The sequence below is a fragment of the Drosophila busckii genome, chromosome 2R, assembly GCF_011750605.1.
Source record: "Drosophila busckii strain San Diego stock center, stock number 13000-0081.31 chromosome 2R, ASM1175060v1, whole genome shotgun sequence".
Classification (NCBI taxonomy): domain Eukaryota; kingdom Metazoa; phylum Arthropoda; class Insecta; order Diptera; family Drosophilidae; genus Drosophila; species Drosophila busckii.
Genome location: NC_046605.1, coordinates 2673563 through 2694530, shown reverse-complemented (window position 1 = coordinate 2694530; position 20968 = coordinate 2673563). Strand labels below are relative to the sequence as shown.

General features: G+C 33.7%; 1 protein-coding gene across 1 annotated transcript in view; it reads right to left on the bottom strand.

Annotated features, from left to right (window-relative positions):
- The window catches only part of LOC108596557, a 99207-nt gene that overhangs the window by 62640 nt on the left and 15599 nt on the right, over window positions 1-20968 (bottom strand). Inside the window, exon 2 of the mRNA XM_017982455.1 lies at window positions 2894-2932. The gene's annotated coding sequence lies outside the window, so the exon portion shown is untranslated. The remainder of the gene's footprint in view (window positions 1-2893; window positions 2933-20968) is intronic.

Sequence of the window (20968 nt, the reverse complement as noted above, 5' to 3'; positions counted from 1 at the left end):
AGAAGCCAAAGTTGCACTAAAATTTGCTTAAATATAGGTTTAGCTATTTTTTAAGCTAGAAATATTTTTGGCAAATTTATTTTTGCTATATTTTATGCAAATTATTTATTATGCTTGCTAAGCGAAAATTCTTAGAAAAACTTGGTAATAGTTTTAATAGCTAGACTTGAACTATAATAATTATAAATAAGCTAGTAAATATTTTTGGCAGTAATAAATATATAATATGTTAGTTATATGGTATAATTTATAATTAGTTAAGTTTTAGTAATAAAATATGCATAATTATTTGTAGTTACCATATATAAACTAAAAAATTAACTTAATGCAAATAAAACTTAAATTTTTAAGAACTTATTTTAATAGTTTAAAACTTTTGCAAGTATTTTTAGTAGCTAGTTGAGCTAGAATGCAATAAAAATTGGCTTAAGTATATGTTTAGCTATTTTTTAAGCTAGAAATATTTTTTGCAAATTTATTTTTGCTATATTTTATACAAATTTATTTATTACAAATTGCTTGCTATACAAAAATTCATAGAAGAACTTTTAATGGCAAGACTTGAACTATAATAATAATAAATTAGCTAGTAAATATTTTTTGCAGCTAGAAATATATAATATGGTAGTTATATGGCATAATTTATATTTAGTTATATGCTACTATTAAAATATGCATAATCTAAAAAATTAACGTAGCTTCAAACTAAGCAGAACAATTAAACGAAAAAAAAATTTGTATTTTTATGAATTTTAATAGTATAAATTATAAAAAATATTTTACTATATATATCTTTTATTGGTAGCAACTCAAACGTTTTGTTTACTGATGAGCAAGCAATCAAAAATGTATAAAAATTCACTTCAGACCAAAACTTTAACAAAAGCCAAAAGTTACTTGTGCATTTTTAGTGAAACGCGTTAAATGTTGAAATTTATAGCATAAATTTATAATATACACAATTATCGCTTTACGGTAGAAAGTTAAAGCGACAACTGAAGACATTAAGTCAGAGTGACAGCTACCAAGCAAATGCTGCGCAATTTGCAACCGTTTGCTGCCGAAATAAAAAAAACATCAACGCTAAAAGCAGCAAGCGAGATAGCAAACGACAGCCCACGCCACAACACACACACACAGAGAAACACACACACACACACACACACTAATAAATAAGTTAAACTTGCAGCCATCAGCAACAGCATCAACGTCGCTGCTTGGAAATCAGAGACGCAGTCAGCTGCGGCTATAAATCTCAATGCGTGGGCGCTGGCAGCTGTGGCCGTGTCGTGCGACAAATGTCAGCGCCAAATGTGACCACGCCCTCAAATGCTACAGCATGTAACTTTATAGGAAGCGCTACATATCAGTGTTTATGACTCAGGCTGGCTCGAGCCTTCGTAGGCTAATAGGCCAGCGCGCTAGCTAAATGGCCATAAAAGAAAAGTGAGCGCGTATTCAAATTCAAAACTGCTCTTAGCCAGAACTAGGTCTGCTTACCATATGTGTGACAGCTACAACCACAACAAACTCAACTAGAGCGGCGTTTTTTAAGCCAACGCATTAAGCACTTGACCAAATAGTTTGCCAATAAATTGACACATTTGGCACAAGCGCAATAAATTCTCAATTCTCAACTTGAAAGAAAATATTACAAGTGCTTTTTTATGCGCTGCTCATAATTTGGGGCTTAAAAGCACATTGAAGTTTAAAAAGCACTAAATCAAATCATCAAAAAGTTTCAAAAAGCCAACTGAATACAGTTAGTTCTCTAATAAAATCGATAAGCGCTGCGATTTGATGTTTGTGGCTTCAATAAAATTCACAGCTTGGCTGCACTTAATATAAGAATGATATACGTAATAAACTTTGAAGCTTAAAAACACAAATCAAAATGAGTTTTTAAAACTTAGATTGTTAAGTTAAGTTTATGCTAAAGATTTGATTTTTGACATATGAATAAAATTGTTAAGCAAAGTGCTTTAAAACAAGCTAAAAAGCTCAAAATTAAAATAAATATTTTAAGATTAGATTTCAATGATTAGAAATGTTTACTTATAGATTTGATCTTTAAGATTAGAAAAGTTGTAAGCATTTAAAACTTCAATGTGCTTCAAATCAAAGATTCAACTTTTAAGATAAGAGTAAAGATAAAAAATATTTGCTTTTAAGGCATTTAAAGCCTTAAATAAAGATTTTAAGATTCGATTTTAATGATTAATTTTTGAAGATTATTTGATGATTTGTAAGCATTTAATTTGCTTTAAAACATTAAAATAAGCAATTTAAGTTTAGAATTTCATGTTGAGAAATTCCAATTTAAATTGTTGATAGTATTTTAGTAAAGATTTTTAAGATTAGAACAAAATGTCTAAGCATTTAAAGCATTTAATTCAAGCTACAGCTTTAAAATAAAGATTTTAAGTTTAGATTTTAATGATTAGAAATGCTAAATAGAATGCTGCTTACATTTTTTAGATCATTTGATGATTTGTAAGCATTTAATGTGCTTCAAAGCAAATTTAAGTTTAGATTAGAAATTCCAATTTAAATTGATAATAAGATTTTAGTAAGGATTTTTAATTTTAGAATAAAATTGTGTAGCATTTGCAGCATTTTATGTGCTTTAAAACAAGTTTATAAGTTTTAAATTAAAACAAAGCTATTTTAATTGGCTACTATAAATAGATTTTCATATCGTTGCTATCTAAATAGCTCTTAAAATAAGCTTAGAAAGCTTTCGTCGCACATAAATTAATTTTGTATAATTTTCACATGCGCATAAAAGTTAAGCAAATTTAAACGTTTTGCAGCGTAACGCGCTTGATTTATTTATAGCTACAAAAATGCATATTTAAATTTATATTTGTGTGTAAACATTTGTTAAACTTACCCAAATAAAGCTGCGACTGTTATGCAAATGAACACAAAGCTGAAACGACAGAGAGATGAAAATCGTTAAAACTAGTTTATGAACAATTTACATGCTGCGCGCAAATCATGTTAATAGTTTATATTTTTACTAGTTGTAAATTATGCGCAATTTTCAGTTTTGACATAAATTAAGACATGAACTTGAGCTATGAACACTTTCTATGACAAATTAGACGGAAAATCTAACAAGAGCAACAATAATGTGGCACGTACAACAATTCGCCTTGTTAACTCATCCAAAAAGTAAACCACATTCCACATACAACATGCGAGAGGCATGAACAACGAACAAAAACAACAAAAAAAAAAAAAAAAACAAAACACGTTGCGCGCTTGTAGCTGCTTGCAGGCTTGACATGAGGCGGCAGTAGCTAGTGGGCGTGGCACGCCTGTAAATGCAAAACAACATTTGAAAGACGAGAAATCTGGCTACTGTAATTTGTCTGCGAGACAGAGCGTAAGAGAGAGAGAGAGCGAGATAGCACATATGCTAGCCAAGCTTAGTGCGCTGCCAATTCGATGTGCAACTTTTGCAGTCCAAGTTGCCAACTGTGGGTGGGTGCGGGGTGTGGGGGGGCAACTAGTCTGCAATTGCTGCTCCACTTTTGCACGCGTGTTTGTCTCTGCGCCGCGCTGTCTCCAAGCATTTTGGCCACAGCTTCTAACAAGAGCAACAACAGCAACGATGTTGTCGTTGTCTTTGTGTTGCTGAGGTCAATTTTTATGTTGCACACACACACACACACACACACACACACACACACACAAAGTATAACAGTTCGCTTTGTACTTTTTATTTTTATTTTCGGTCATTTTTTATATTGTCTGGGCGCACTTAGACTTTACATATGTATGTGTGTGTGTGTATCCATGAGTGCCGCAAAGTTTCGAGTGCAACTACAAACAACAAGCTGCAAACTGCCTCAATTGCTTGACACTTCAGTTGTAATTAGTTTTGTGGCCCATGCATGAAAATTGCATTTAGATTTTAATAGACACGTGGCACACTCAAAGGCTTGGCCCAAGTTTTTTGCGAAATCGATGCTTAATAAAATCAACAATTTATTAAAAAAGTTGCTGACTTAATGCAGCAGACTTCAAGTGGCTATGCTTTATTTTTGAGAGCAGCTTAAGCCATAAATTGCTGCTTCATCTAAAAACATGCAAATAATTAAAACAAAAACTTGACAGCTCAATACAAAATTTAATTGTTTTAGACTTGCTTTGTTAACGGCCTAATAGTTATAATTTATTTAAAGTTCACACTACATTCAGCTCACATTGATATTTAAAATAATAATAAACAAATTCTTCATAAATTGAAAAATTAATAATTAAAATAAAACTTAACAACTCCATACAAAATTAAATTGTTTTAGACTTGCTTTGAGTATCGGCCTAGGAGTTGTAATTTATTTAAAATTCACACTACTCAACAATTTTAAGCTGGCTAAATTGATAAATTTATATATCAATAAAGATTTTGTCTTGCTTGCTGCCAAAGTCGCCTTAAGATTTCTAGTACTAGAGTTTAAAGTTCAAAGCTACAAAGTACATCAAATCTCAAATCGATTGTTAAAAAAGATTTGGAAGCTCAGTATTGATTTTATTTGTTCTAAGCATGCTTTGAAAGTTGCGCTAGCAGTTCTAATACTTTTACTTTACTTAAAGTACACATTACACTAAAAACTCAAATCGATGCTTTAAATAAAAATAAACGAATTATTAAACTTCTACTTGATACTTTGGCTTGCTGCCAGAGCCGCCTTAAAGTTTAAAGCTACAAAAAACATCAAAGCTTAAATAAAATCAATGCTGAGCTCCTGTCTGTTTTAACAATTCGCTTATTATATATACGCTAACAATCATAATAAGCGTATTTAAAAAAATTATTTGTAAGCTTAGCATAGATTCTATTTATTGTAAGTTTGATTTGCAAGTTGCGCTAGAACTTCTTATACTTTTACTTTATTTAAAGTTCACACTACTTTAAACTCATATCGATGCTTAAAATAATAATAAGCGAATTATTAAACTAATATTTGATATATTGAAAATTCATTTTGTCTATTCCAAGCTTGCTGCCAAAGTCGCCTTAAGTTTTCTAGTAGAGTTTAAAGTTCAAAGCTACAAAATATATCAAAGCTTAAGTAAAATCAATGCTGAGCTGCCAAGTCTTTTTTAACAATTTACTTATTATATATACACCAACAATTGTAATACACCAAAAATTATAATTAGTATACATTTTATTTCTTGTAACTTTGATTTTAGTATTTATAATATATTTTAAAGCTTTCAGTTCAAGCTGCAAAGCACATAAAATTTCCAAGCATTGCTTAAAATAATATTAAAGCAATATTAAAAAGCTTTTAACACTACAATTCACTTTAATCTCAATAGACTTCAATTCGCTCAAGTCTGCAAGTTGCAGCTTTAGCTCAATTAATTGCATGCTGCAGCTGCTTAAATAAAGTTGCCAAGCTTGAACTTAGACATAAACTTAAATTTAATAACAGCGCGCTTACTTAATGCTTATAAACTTTGTAAGCAAAGCTCATTAAAGTTGCTTTTTGGCCATTGAACTAGTTCGCTTATCAAAGGAAAATCGCTTAAGCAGCTTTAAGTTGCAGCCTTTGCTTATGAATTCTGTTTGAGTACGACAAGTTGCTTAACATTGAAAGAAAGTTGCATTTGCATTTTGTAGCTCAAAAACATAAAAAAGAGAAAAAAGTAATAACATTATTTACAAGCGACCTTGAGCTATAACTTTTACTCAACAAGCAGACAATTCATAGCTAGATATGAAAACTACTTGTGTATGCAATAAATTCAATAAATTGTTGTGCTGGCAGTTGGAATCCTGTTGGTTGGCACTGGCACTTGCAAGTGTCTGCCAATCAAGGCAAATCAAGTTGAAATTATTGACAATAACAATAATGGCAAATAATAATCAGCTTTGCTTGTGTTGCTTTTTGCATGTGGCATGCAATCGTTGCCACTGTCTGCGCCCCCAAGGGCCTGACTGGCAACAACAGCAACTAAAAACAAATTGTGTAGAAAAAGTGAAAATTCTTGGCTTGCAAGTGAAATTGCAAAGCAGGTGAAATACAAAATACTTTTACTTGCTATTAAGCAGGGCTTTCATATGCACATACTTGCCAGCACATACTGTATACAGTATGTATGTGTGTGTTTGTTTGTGCCACATGTGGCGTTGCTCAAACATTTTCTCATTTTTGCCGGCATGAGTTTTCATAAATTTCATGTTGCTGTTGCTGTTGTTGTTGCTGCTACTGGATTGCATTACATTTGATTACAAACTGTGCTGCCGACATGTGCCACATTTTGTTGCATGAAACAGTCGGCAGTACAAAATGTTGCCCAGTTGCAATTGTAAACGAGCGCATGTCATGAGTAGTGCAACAAAATAAAATCTATGAGCAAGAACAACTACAATTGATAGCGTGGCGTATCAAAAAAACTACAGTATATGCAAAAGTTTACAGACACAGGTAATTACTAACTCAGTATTTGTTGCTGCTGCTGCAACATTTATTTAAAGCTGCAGCAAAAAAATAACAGACAGTCCATCCAGCTGGCAAAAAGGTTATCAAAGCAAAGAGTTTGCACTAATTAAATTCATTCGACAGCATAAAAACAGTTGCCAAAGCAGCAATCTAGCCAAAGAGAGATAGAGATAGAGAGAGAGAGAGAGAGAGAGAGAGAGAGAGAGCGAGAGAGCTTGTTGTGTAGTTAGGGACAGCCAATTGCAATTGCAATTGCAATTTCAGTGGCAAGCATTTGGCAAACACTTTGCCAAAATATTCTTTGAGTTTTTTGGCCAAAACTTTGCAAAGCTGCCAAAGGTGAGAGCAGCAGCCAAAAGGGTATGAGCGACTAACTAAAGCGTTAGCCACAGCGGCAACATATGCAAAAGTTCTTACAAAAGTTTTTACAACTTTAGTTTTGTTTTGGCATGTATTAGTAAAAGTAATAGCAAAGATTAAAGAACAGCAGCAAATTTTTTACTTATAGACAAAACGTTGATTTCAATTGAAATTTGTTGCTGTATTGCGCATATGTAATAATACTATTTATAATACTAATTTCTTATAAATTAGCATTAAAATTTGTTTGAATATTTATTATTTATAATAGTTAGTAATATAAATGAGCAAACTACTAGAAATATTTACAGTGCAATTGATAATTTCTTATGAATTATAATTGAAAATTGCAACAATAATTAAAACCGTTTTCATTGTTTAACGAATACTAAAAATTTAAGTTTAATTTAAATTTTCATGCTAAAAAAAATTAATATTTTATGCAAGAAAATTAAGGAGCAACTGTAAGATTTATAAGTTTCATTCAAAAAGATTTATTTATTTAAGATTTATAAGTTTCATTCAAAAAATTTTACAGCAATAATTAGTTGCTGATTTTTGTTTTTTATTTTAATGGTAGTTCATTAGTTTTATAAATCTAATTTCGTATGAATTATAATTGAATTTTTTTTAATATAAACGCAGTTTTTTGCTAGCCAAAATTGACAATAATAAAAACATAATTCATTGCTAAAAAACTTGAATTAAATAACAATTTGCATGCTAAAAAAAATAAATAGTTAAATGCAAGAAAATAAAGCAGCAACTATTAGATTTATAAGTTCTATAATAAAAATTTTACAGCAATAATTATTTGCTGATTTTTGTTTTTTAATTTAATGCTAATTCATTAGTTTTTTAAAGCTCAAGCATTGATCTTTATGCGTAGCTTTATTATAATTATTTATTACTTAGCAAAGAAATCTTTTAAAAATTGCTTTTCATACTAATAATTGCAAGTTAGATTAAAGTTTAGTTAGCCAAGAACTGGGCCAACTTCAGCTAAGCGCCCATTAAGCAATCAACAAAAGATTGCGGCAACTGCATTATTTATCATTTGAAAAGTTTTGCAAAAATTGCTAGAAATGTAGAATGAGAGCAATAAATTCTTATCAGGCATATAGTTCATCAAAGTCGCATAACTACAGTGTTTGGCTGCCTTTGGTGGGAGCAGAACAATTGGCCAACAAGCAGTGCACACTGCACTTAACCCAGCTAAGCTCGAACGGTAAATGGGGCAGCAAAATGACGCTGTTAGTAGTGGAGTAGAGACGCTGTGTGGCAGCCACAGTGGCAACAGATTTCGAGATTGAGAACGAGCCACTTGTGCGCAGTTTTGTGTGTGGCAAACAATGCATATGACAAACTTTTGTCAATTTATTAAAAAGTTTTGTTGTTGTTGCGCGCGTCTTGCAGCTAACCTGATTCCCAGGCGAGTTGCATGCAACAGCAGCTGGTCACTGTGTGTGTGTGTGTGTGCAACAAGATCAAAACAACTTTCGTTGTTGTCGTTTATGAAACGAGCGCATAAATTTATGATAACAGCTAACTGGGCAATTGGACAGTTTGTGTGTGTGGCACATAGAAATCTGCAGCAGCAGCAGTTGCATCCGCGTTGCTGCAGCCGAGCGCGTGTTGCAGTTATGAATTATGTCAAATGGCATAATTGCCTACTAGTCGACACGCCGGCAACAGCAACAGCAACAACAACAACAACTGGTTGCAGCTGCAACCTCATCCTTGCCACTTGGCCTCATCATTATAGTTTGTCGTTTTTAGTTTGGATTTTTGCAGGAAGCAATAAATTCTATGCATTGCACTCGATACAATTTGTAACTGATAGATACACTGTTGCTGTCTCGCTCTAGCTGAGCTCCATGTTGCAACGGAAATGCGCACAGCTGTTTGGGGCCAAGGCGGTCGGTCGGTCGGTCGGTTGTTCTAATGAACGTTTGGCACTGCGCGTGCAGTTTAATTAAATTTAGTTTGAAATTCTTTTGCACTCGTCAACACGCGCCTCCCCCCAACGTCCCCTCTAGCCGCTGTTAACGGGTTCTTTTGGCCAAATTGTTGGCAATTTGTTGAGCACGTCGTGGCCATAAATTTGCATTTATCTGTTACAGTTAGCAGCACGCACTCCTCGCTCTCAACACGCCAGCAACACTGATCATCTTGGCCATGTTGCTGCTGCTGCTGCGGCTGCTGTTGTTTGTTGTTACTTTCGCCGGCACTGAAGCGACACCAACGCAACAAATTTGTACTCTAATTATCAGACTTACACGCTACTGTTGCCACTGCCACTGCTGCTGTCTCTTATTATTTTTCTTTTTTCGGGCTAACATTTCACACTCACTTTTGCCAGCTGACGAGGGTCGCGCATTGGTTGTCATAATATAATGTTGCTGCTGCTGCTGCTGCTGCTCATGCAACTGAATCTGAGAACGCGAGCAGTGAAAAGTGAAAAGTCATTAAAAAGCAAGCACAAGCAGTCAGCCAAAAGAAAAGCGAAAAGTGCCAGGCGAAATATGAGCGCCAGCTCTAACTGTAACTGAGACGCGGGCAAGGGCGACGTCGACTTTTACCAAACCCCAAAAACAATGTAAGCTGCTGCTGAGTGCAATCTTGCTGCGAGAGTCGCTGCTAAAGTTCGTACAGCAGCAACTAAATTTGGATTCAATTAAAGCTAAAAGTACAGGAGGGTTAAGACTTACAGCTATACAAATAACTTACTGCATTTTTTGAATTTTGAAAGCTAAAAGTACTGAAGAGTTGAAGCTTGGACTCTTTGCTCAACCTAGTAGACAAACCCTATAGTAAGAGAGAACTCTTTGAATGGAAACCTTAGGGTAAAATCACTTTGCTTGGGAACCTTAGGGTGAAATCCCTCATTGATTTGGGAACCCTTTGCACTAGTTCGCAGTCTCTACCCTCTACAGTAATTCCAACATGGGTACACATTTTAATACTTCTATTTCCTGGTGTACGATGCATTCATATACATTGCTTAGGCTTAGCTCAAATTTCAGCAGCAACGAATCTAAAACTCAGTTCAATAGTAAGAGAAGTTCGAGCCATTGCAGAAAAACTCTTTCCATGGAAATCTTAGTGTAAAATCTCTTTGCTTGGAAACTTTAGGGTGACATTCCTTTGATTTGGGAACCCTTTGCACTATTTCGCGTTGTGTAACCTCTACAGCAATTCCAGCATGGTGACCCCATTCTATACATTGCGAAAAAACAAACTAATGGTGATTGATCCTCTTTCCTGGTATTTAATACATTGCTTAGGGTTAGCAAAGCAACTGAAGTTGGTTACCCAATGATTTCACCAGCTACGAATCTCATAGTCAGTTCAGTAGTAAGAGAAGTTCGAGCCTTTGAATAAAAAGTGTTTTAATGGGAACCTTAGGGTAAAATCCCTTTGATTTGGGAACCCTTTGCACTAGCTCGCGGTGGCTACCCTTTGCAGCTTTGCTAACATGAAAACCCCTTTCAATACTTCGCAAAATGCAAACTTATGGCTATTGATCCTCTTTCCTGGCATTTGATGCATTCATAATACATAAGCAAGTGCAGATTTCACCAGCTACCAATCTAATCTACCCACTACATTACTACCAACCATGATAAGGGTAGCCAAGCCGCTTTAATGAGCTGCAGAATATTCTATTGAATTTGAAATTCTTCTGCCCGCTCTCGCTTTGTTCGCGCAGCTTCAATTCGCTGTCCAATTGAGGTTGGCCTTCATCAAAGTCGCAACACACAGCGTAGGGCTGAGAGCTGCCAGATTGTTTTCAAACTCAGCGTCTGTATGCAAGCAAACATATATCAAGCTATATATATATAAGTGTATATGTGTGTGTGAGTTTGAATTGAGGTTATTAGTAACAAGGCCGCAACTGCATTACTTTGCTGCTGCTGCACATTGGGAAGCTTGAGGGGAGACGCTCTCAGCGGCTGAATAAAGTTTTTTGCAAAAAGCATAAACTTTTTTGTTTTTCTGTTTTGGTTGAGCTCAGCTCAGCTCAATGATAATTTATGTCTAATATTTGAATACAATTGCAAGCAGCAACAGCTGTGCATGTGTATTCAATTTTCCATATGCCCCACCCACCCCACGAAACTGTCCGTGGGCGTAAGACAATGGCAGGCAGTGTGTAAATGATGTCGTATACACAGGCAAAAGGCATAAAAGTCGGAAACTCGTAACTATAAGCCGACTCGAGAGCATTGTTTGACTTTTTGTTCCATAGCCATAGACTGCTATGAGTAACTGTGTAGACTGTCATAATTTTTGGCATATGCATCGTAAAAACTTTTTTTATGCGACAATTATGTAATGGGCAAAAGTTTATGATTTTAATTTGTGTGTACGGCAACAAAAAATATAAATGACACCTGAGGCCGAAAGTAATTAAATTTGATTTTGATAAGAATTAAGACAAGAAAGAGTTGACAGGGCTGTACAAAGTTTTGCACTCTTTGGAATTAAAATGAATAAAGAGGGTATACTTAAGTGATTAAGAGATATGTAAGTGACAGATATTTTGAGATCAAGCTTTAAGACAAATGAATAAAGTTGTGAGCAGACATATTAATGAATTTGAGATATATTTATTTATTTAATTTAACAGATTCTTTTTATATTTTATAAGAATTAAGACAAGATAGAATTGAAAGAAGATGCTGAAATTTGTATACAACTTGAGCTAAGAATCAATATTAAAGCAAAAGTAGAGACTTGAGAGACTTTCTCGATCTAAATTGAAAAATAAACATTAGATCAGCTAATGATATATATTTCATATAAGTAAGCAACTTATTATTACTAGTAGACATTTTTATAAGTAAATATATCATTATCTGATCTAATCATATAATAAAGTATCACATATAAGTAAGTATCTTATTATTATTAATAGATATTTTTAAGTTCTTTTCTTCAACTGCTCAAATTCCACAAAAACTTAACAACAAAGTGTATATCGTAGTCGAATTTGTCTGCTGCTGCAGCTGCATGACTTTATTATAAACTCAGATTATGACATCAGAGCGCTCGAATTATGATTTATACGCCTGGAGGGCACACACAACACAAAATTCCGCAGCTCTATATGACAAGCAAATGGGCTATAATTAAGCTGAATTAGTTGGCCTTTTGCATAAAGACAAAATATATGCAAAAAAGAATTGGCAGCAGTGGCTTATAAACAAAACAAACAAAAATTTGTAAACAATACCGAAGTGTATAAAAAAAAAAATTGAAGTTAATTTGCATGTTTCGTTAGAAACAACAACAAAAAGCAACATAAATTTTCGGAATTCAAAAGAACAACGCAACGCGCTGGCCACGCCCATTTGCATGCCAAGGCTAACAAAATGAAAAAATACGAAAATTCTTAACGCATAATTGATGCGAGCGCTTGTTGCATTCAATACGTTAACGTTATTGTTGTTGCTGCAGTCGCTTGTATAATTTATTGTATTAAGTGCTGCTATCAACTGCTGTTGAATAATAAGCACTGACCAAACATTTAATTACAAAAACGTCGCAAACTTGGCAATAAATTTTGTGCTTTGCCTGCCTTTTGTCTGTGCCTCAGGGCTGGGTTAGAGCAGCAGCTCAAGCAACTCGAGCATCTCTGCACTAAAACAAAGCTTCAAATTTTGCCACTTTGTTTGCCCCCCCCCCCCCGCCAAGATTGTTTATTAAAAGCGCAGTCATGCCGCCCACAGCAGCCGCTTGATCCTCCCCAAAAATTTATATATATACGTTTTTATTTATAAGTTCTTGGTCTTTTGAGCAAACGCGACTCGGTAAAACTTTTTTGTTCAAAGCGCCCCAAAAATATATAAAAATTGTTGCTGCTGTGGCCTGCCTCTTGGCCTGGTCAAAATAAAGGCAGCGTAACAACTTTGCTTGCCGCTTCGCTGCAGCAGCAACTTCAATGTGTTGACCAAAAAACGAGCAGCAAACATCGCTTTAGTCCGAGGACAAGTTGCCTTACTTTATTACAGGCATTCATTGCAATTCATGGCCATTTGGCCAAACCCTTGCAGCAGCAAACGGAAATGTAAGCAACAATTTAATTGCAAAAATAATTTCTGTTTTCGTTTGCAGTGCTCTCAAGCTCAGAACATGTGTAAATTCAATGCATAACTTTATACATGTTTACACTGCAAATGAATTTTTAATTGCTGCAGCTGCAGCTAAAGATTAAGCAGAGAGTGAAGGAAATTGCTTCAATGGAATTTATGCTGCTGCCCTCTCACTCTCTCTCGCACTCTCTTCTAGCTTATTTGTTATACATTTCAACGTTTGCTTTAATATTTGCGCATTAATGCAATTGATTAAAATATATATTTAAGGCAGCCAAACACAAAGTACAAGCGACGACTTAATTTCATTTTAATTAAAATTGCAAATTACGCCCAACAGCAGCAGCTACACTACGTACTGTATGTATGCTCCTGAGAGTTTGTAAAATGGCAGCGCAAAGTAGCAAACTAACTATGTTGTATCTATTAGTTTTGGGTTGCCCAACGGGCAAACGCTGCGTATGCGTAACATTTGTCCTAATGGCCTCCAGCAGCTGCTGCAAATTGTCGAAATGCGTCGACCACGCCCACATTGCGCACGTGTCGCAAACCGCAAAAAATAGTTGCGAGCTCCAGAGCTCCAGCACGTCAGGCTAATGCTGCTGACGTCTCCTTTCAGTTAAACGTACTTTAATCAAGTGCGCGCGCCTAGCACGAAAAGCGCTGCAAGCGCAAGTTCAACTCCCAGCGAGAGGGGGGAGTGGGGTGAAGTGGAGTGTGTGGCTGCAAGGTCCCCAATAAATTTGAGACAACTCGCTTTATCAGCTACGTCACCATGTTGTGTGCATGTTTATGGCCAAGCACGCAAAAAAAAAGGAGAGAAAATGTAGCGCATAGCAGAAAATAAAACTAAGACATGTGCTCGAGTTTAATTGTGGCCAGGTGGCAAGCCAAATGCTCTTAAACTGCATAAAAATAAAGTGAACTAGAACTAAATGAAGTCAAAGATTTAATATATATGTAAAAAATGATTATAATAAATTAAATAAATATAAAAACGAAGTCAAATTACACTACAATAAATTAGTAGATGGTTGAAGAAGTAAATGAAGTCAAACGTTAAGAAAAAATATAAGAAAATATATAAAAAGTATTATAAAAAATTAAATAAATATAAAAACGAAGTCAAATTCAATTTGACTTAATAGCAAGCAAGAATAAATATTATTTGACTAAGCAAATATTCATTACAATAAATTAATAGATAGTTTAAGAAATAAATAAAGTCAAATGTTAAGAAAATATAATACATAAAAGACTATTATTATAAATTAAATAAATAAAAAAAGAAAGTCCAATTCAATTTGACTTTCTAGCAACAAGAATAAATATTATTTGACAAAGCAAAATTTTAATATAAATAAAAATTATTTTCAAATAATAGATAGTTTGAATAAATAAATAAAGTCAAACGTTTAATAAAATAAGTCAACTCAAAACGAATACAAGAAAAATTCTGTTAAAAATAAAGTGAGAAATAAACGAAGTCAAATTATCAAGAATATATAAGAAAATAATATAAAAAACCTTTATAATAAATTAAATATATATATGACTAAGCAATATTCATTACATTAAATTAATAGATGTTGAATAATAAATGAATCCAAACTTAAGAAAAAGTCAAACTTCACAATAGGATGCAAAGAATAAATATTTGAAAATAAAGTTGAAGAAATAATTATGTCAAATAATAAAAAAAATATATAAGAAATATATTCACTTAAATACAGTAATAATAAATTTAAATAAATATAAATAAAGTAATTGATAAGTTACTAAAAATATTACAAACACGCAAAAAAAGTAAATAAATTAACAATAAATATATAACAAATTCAAATTCAATTACTTAATAGGATGCAAGAATAAATAAATAATATAATAAATGAAGTCAAATATAAAAGAATATATAAGAAAATATATAAAAAACTTTTATAATAAATAAAATAAATATTAAAAATGCAAGAATAAATATTATTTGACTAAGCAAATGTACATTTCAATCAATAGATGTTTAAATACAAATACATAAATAATTGTAAAACATAAAAAGGAAATTCAAAAAGCCTAAGAATTTATGTTATTTTATTAAATACTCATTAGATTCAGTATATTAATAATTATAAAATTACAAATAATTTTAAAATTTGAAAAAATAAATAAATTACTAATTTATTTTTAATATTGTAAGTTATCATTGGCAAAAAATTAAATTATTTCTCTACAGCCCCAAGAAACTTGTGCTACGCAATTTGTGTTTAATTAATGCAGTAAATATTTATTATATAAAATTGTTATATTAAGTTATTATAACGTAAATTGTTAATGTTATTTATATAACATTTCAAATATTTGTCTGCATAATACATTTTCATTTATCATGCACTTCAGTCTAACAAAATAAATAAAGAAATATGTAAATTTAACTATATATAGCAAACTAAATAAAGTAGTCGCACTACTCTATGACAAAGCGTATAAACTAAAAGCTAGCACACAAAAAAAAAAAAAAAACAGACTGCGGTAAAAATACTTTGCATGCTTTGGCCAAAACGAACGCGCCTGTGTCTTTTGCTTTTGCCTTTGGCTTGGCTTGGCTCTTGCTGTTGCTTTGGCTCTTGTCAGCCAAAGTTTCATATGTCATAATTTTATCAGGCAACAAAAAAGCCAAAGTGATGTGTATCTAAGCGTGTGTGTATGCGTGTGTACATAAGTGTGTGTTGGCAGCCCTAAAGTGGAAACCATTCATGACACGCAGGCATTAAGAGCTGCCAGCCAAAGCTGTAGCTGTAGCTGGAGCAAGCTTTAAAGGCAGGTGCATGCTAACAGGTACATTTGTTGTTGTTGTTGTTGTTGTTAGTTGCTTGACTTTGATTACAAGTCAAGCAGTCAGTGCTAAGCCAAATTTAGTGCGCGCCAGCGACCAACAGTTTAGGGTTTTGCCACTTCTCGAAGCGCGCGCATAGTTTCTTTTTACTATTTTTATTAACTATTAGCCAGCAAACGGCGCCATTTTCTCACACACACACACACACACGCGCGCACATATTTCTTCAATTTGTGCTGCAACAACAAGTTGAGAAAGAAAAAAAAGTAATATGATGTTATTTTTAACACACTGAAAGCGTGTGGAAAGCTATTTTTAGAACAAGCTAAAAAAAACTTGTGGTTGCAACTTGCCACTTGCTGCTGCTGCTGCCGCAGCCAAGTGTAACGACTTGAACTTGCAGTGCATGTTTTATAATAAATATGGCCAATAAATTGCGCACACAGTGCCAAGTGTCGCCTAAGCAAAGAAAATTGCAACAAAATTTAATGAAACATTTTTTATAAAAGCAAAAGGCAAAAGGCAAAGTTATGAAGCAGCAAAGCAAACAGTTGGAAATTGAAAACGCACTGAGAGACACTCAAAGCTGCCACAAACACGTTGCACAAATAAACAGCTGCGGGTGCGGGACAATTAAAAGCATAAAAATTAAACAAATGCCAAACATAGTGACAAATGCAACAAACCGCAAACTAAATTTGCGCAGCGCTTATGCTGGCATGTGGCATGTGGCAAGTTGCAACGCTTAAAGCTAAAAAGTTGTAAGCTGTTGATTTGTTTGCCCCAAACTTGCAGCACGTAATGCAATTCAAAGATTTGCAGAGCAGCTAAAACAAAAGTTAAAAAGTAATGCTAACGCGTGCAAGAATTTACAAGCATGTGCATGCGCATTTTAAATCAATGAAAGTAGCAGCAACAATGCTCAAGCTCAAGCTTAAAACATTCTAAAAATCACTGCACACACTAAATATTTTAACACTTAATTGTTGACAGTGCATTAAGCAACAATCAGCGCAGTTATTATTTATAAAGCTACAAAAACTAGCGTTAACTACAGTGTCACCCAAAACGTGTTTGCCAAACACGTTTGCACTAAATTTTTTAAAGCATTTGGCGCTTAACTTCATTTTAGTAGCTCAATTATTTTTTATGCTACGTTTTTTTAGTTGCGGTAGGTCGCGCTGAAATTTGTTATGCAAATTTATTTTTTATTATTGATATATTGCCGCATGCAAATCAATTCCAAATGCAGTTCAGTTCAGTTGCAGCGGCTGCTTAAATGATTTCCAATTAAATTATTACTATTTTTGAAAATAATAAATAGTAAAATAAATAAATTTAGCTATGAATTGAGCTAGAATTAAAATATTTTTTATAGCCGCTAACGCTGGCTTAAAGTATTATGCATTTAGTTATTTATTTTGCATGTGCTTTATGTAGAAATAAAACATATGTTAGTATTAGTAGTAGTAGTAAGCGTATTATTAGTTATTGTTTTATATTTTGCACGCCACATAGCTTACACTCAGTCTCTCCCAAATGTTGGTTTAAATCACAAATTGCTAATGCTTTGCTTTAAAAGCTGAAGCTATAAACATTTGACTGGGTGACAATTTTTAATATTAAACTTAATAGTTATAAGAAATAAATTCAGTTATTTTCTGTACTTATATATTCTTGTAAGCTGCCTAAGTCAGCATGAAAAAAGCTACAGAATTTGGCTTTTGGCTGTAGCCAACTTTTAAATGCGCTTTATTTTTATCTATTGCTTTGGAATTATTTTAACTATTTTATGCATTTTTAGGCAGGCTTTGAATTTTAAGTTTAAAATTGAATTTTAAATAGTTTAAATAGCTAAAAAATACTATACAAATTTACAGCCAACTACTAATAGATACGCTTTGAAATGATTTGGAACAAATATAAACACATTAGATATATAAATTAAATCTTTGATACTCGAGCTATAAATAAAAACGTTGGAGCAGCACCAAAGCGTGTTGAAAATAATTATAAAAAATTATGTTTAATTAAATAAAATACACTAAATAAATATATAAAATAAAATAAAATTAATATAGAATAGTATATATCAATGGCTTAATTCAATTAAATCAATTAACATTTTTTTAAATTCACTTACATGCTAAATAGTTTATATATATTATATATTATCTATAGAAATTGTACAAAGTTATCTGTTGCTCGATAAATTGTTACCTAATGTAAATTGAATATGAATCCTCGACCTTTTTCATTTATCAAACTAACACTCTTAGCAATTGCAAAGCTTATAGAACATTTTATATTATACTTGATGCACTAAAGTGCTTTAATAATTTATATATATTATATATTAGCTACAAAAATTATAGTAAACAAATTATTGACTGATGTAAATTGCATATAAATTCTCGACCTTTTTCAACAAACTAAAAATTTTAGCGCTCAACGTTGTAGCAGCTGCAAAGCTTAGAAAACATTTTACTTATTTTTTACTTTATAGTTTTAAGAGTTTATATATTTAAACATTAGCTACAAATTTAACTGCTTACTAAACAAATTATTGACTGTTATAAATTGCATATGAAATGTTGCGCTTTTTCATTTAAGAAACTAAAACTTATAGCGCTCTGAACTTAAACAAATATCAGTTTATTTTTATGCACATTATGTTTTGCTTTAAAACTGTCTTGCCAGCAATTTGAATTTAAAAATGTAGCACATACTAAAAGCTAGCAAAGCTCATTAACCGCTGTAATTCAAGCTGCTAAGCTTAAGCATGTATTAGGCTTAATCTTAAGTGTAACTTTAAACGCGCTTGCGGCATTAAGCAGCAGCAGCAAGTGCTTGGGTATTTGCTACAACTTTAAGAGAGAAGAGGAGAGAAGAGTTAACAAATTGTAAGAGTTCGGGAACAAGCTGTGGCTTCCCTGTGGTTTGCAGGCAATTTACTTGTAAAATCAAAGGTCAAGCAGCTTTGTTTGAATTTGCTTTGAAAACAAATTTGAATTGCAGACGCATAAATGTCACAAATGCTACAAATTGCCAATGCCAAATGAACAGCAATAAAAGCAGTTTATGTTGCAAGTCACTTAAGCGAGTGTCTCTGTGTGTGTCTCTGTGTGTGTGTGTGAGCAGCTGCTGCAAGGCAGTTAAGTAGCTTGGCTGCCACTAAACAAACATGGCAACATTTCTATTCGCAACGTAGTCGGACAACAAATAAATGCAACAACAAGGGCAAGAGCACGAGAGCCAAGGGCTGCCGCATAGCGTTGCAAGGCAAAAATGGCAACTAACGAAACGAAATTCAATCAACGATCAATGAATGTAGTCGAGGCAAGCGGCGGCGGCGAGAGTCGAGAGTCGAGAGCGAGTCGCAGCTTATAGGGCTCTGGGCATTTGGATGCGGCAGCCTTGTTGGCATTTAACATTTCCGTTGCCCATTGTCGCAACTGCAGAGTTGATGTGGGACTTTAGTCCCTTAACTACCTGACAACAGCTGCGTAGCATCCTTTGGTAGCTTGGGAAGGGGGGAGACGTTTAGCTGGCGCAACGGATGTTAGCATTGCCACGCCCCCCTACACACAAACCCCAACTCAGCTGCTTAATTCAGTTTTGCTGTGCATGTCACTTTAAATATTTTTATTTGCTGCCAGAACGAGAGCGAACTAATCGCTTTAGCAAATGCAAATTTGAATTCCATAGCTCGCTCGGCAATCGGCAATTGCAGCATTTAATTTTGTGTTTTGTTGGCTTTTATAAATGCTTATCCATGGCTGATTAGCTTTGCTCGCACAGCTCTCCGCTTACACATTAAGTGCGCCAGATTATGACCAAACTGGGAGCTGTGTCGCTCTCTCTCTCTCGCTCTCGCAACTGGGAGCCATCTACATAAGTAATTAATTGGATTGCTTTTGCTTCACTACAGTCGACAGTACCGCCGACCAGTTCCCGTTTGCCAGTCAGCCACATATCCAGTAACATCATGAGCATCATTTGTCGATTGCCCACTTCCTGCATTGAAGCTAAGCTTGGGATGCTGCTGCTGCTGCTGCTCTGGCAATTTGTGAAATGAACACCAAATGGCTGAGAACCAAGTCGAGCCTACACTAATAAAAATTAACATAAATTTGCTGCAGCTTGTTTAATAAATATTGCACTTTAGTGTGATATATACAAAGAGTTAAAAGGAAATGAGCGTAGAGCCAAAGCAAAGGAATTTTTACTAAACTTAAAGCTAGCTAATTATTAAATAAGCTTTAAATTTTGATTTAATAATATGTAAAGCTGCAGCGCAAGTTTTAAGTGTAGCAGCGTTTTAAATTACGCATACGCAACGTCTAAAAAATATTCAATAAATGTTAAATGCGCACATATAATAATCAAATAACAAACAGTTACATTTGATTAAAATTAATGCTATGTTAAGTACAAAAAGCATATGACAAGCCTTTGAATTTATCACTCATACGCACTCGTGTCATTTAATTAATAAAAATGCATAAATGTCAAGCAGCTACAATCAATTGCTTATTTTTAACTTTCCTTTTCATTTAATATTAAGTTAGCTAGCCCAAACCACAGCTTGCATTAAATCACTCATACGCACTTATCAATTAATTAATAAAAATGCATAAATGTCATATTTTTATTTAATTTTGATTTTCATTTAATATTAAGTTAGCTAGCCTACCACAGCTTGCATTAAATCACTCATACGCAACGGCTGCTCAATTATAAAAACAAATTTCAAACTAAATATTTACATAGGCCATTTAAGCCTCTTGCTACTTTTATTTTTTGCTATTTCTTCACAGTGCATGCAGCAGTAGCCATGGCAAATTATGAAAACCAAACAGCAGCTGCTGTGGCTCATACACGAGCGCAGCCCTTTGGGGAACACTTTGGCAAACAATAACACTGATGAATGACGCTTTGATGCCTTTTGACGAGCTGCTGCTGCATGCAATTTGTTGTTGTCTGGCGCAGCGTAAAAATAATAAAATGAATTCAAATTTAACTGCAGCTGAGTGACAAAATATTTGCGAAAATTAAGCCGCTGGGGAATTTGGCAGCCCCCAAGTTAAAGCTGCGCGCATCACAATTTTAATTTAATTTGATTTTCAATGCTGCACTCAATGTGCAATTGACAGACAGCCAGGCAGTCTATATATATATATTGTAAGTCGACTGCTGGCAGGCTAAGCAATTGA